Genomic DNA, 218 nt, shown 5'->3' with positions numbered 1-218 from the left:
GCAGCGGTGCCTTTCTCCTCTGGGCGGCAGCAGCGGGGACCAGGGGGCCTGAGGCTAGCGGGGAGCTGCTGCTCCACTCAGAGTGGCACCTGGGGGCGCCCTCGGCGGACGGGGGCCGGGGGCTGCACCTCGCCTAGTGTGTGTGTCCGCTTGCAGAGTGCAGGATGCGTGCGCCCCTCTCCCAGGTTACAGCACAAACAACCCGGGCTTCTCCCCAG

Source organism: Myotis brandtii, unplaced genomic scaffold, assembly GCF_000412655.1.
Source record: "Myotis brandtii unplaced genomic scaffold, ASM41265v1 scaffold23, whole genome shotgun sequence".
NCBI classification, from domain to species: Eukaryota; Metazoa; Chordata; class Mammalia; order Chiroptera; family Vespertilionidae; genus Myotis; species Myotis brandtii.
The sequence above is the reverse complement of the archived record's forward strand: the minus strand, read 5'-3'. Positions refer to the sequence as shown.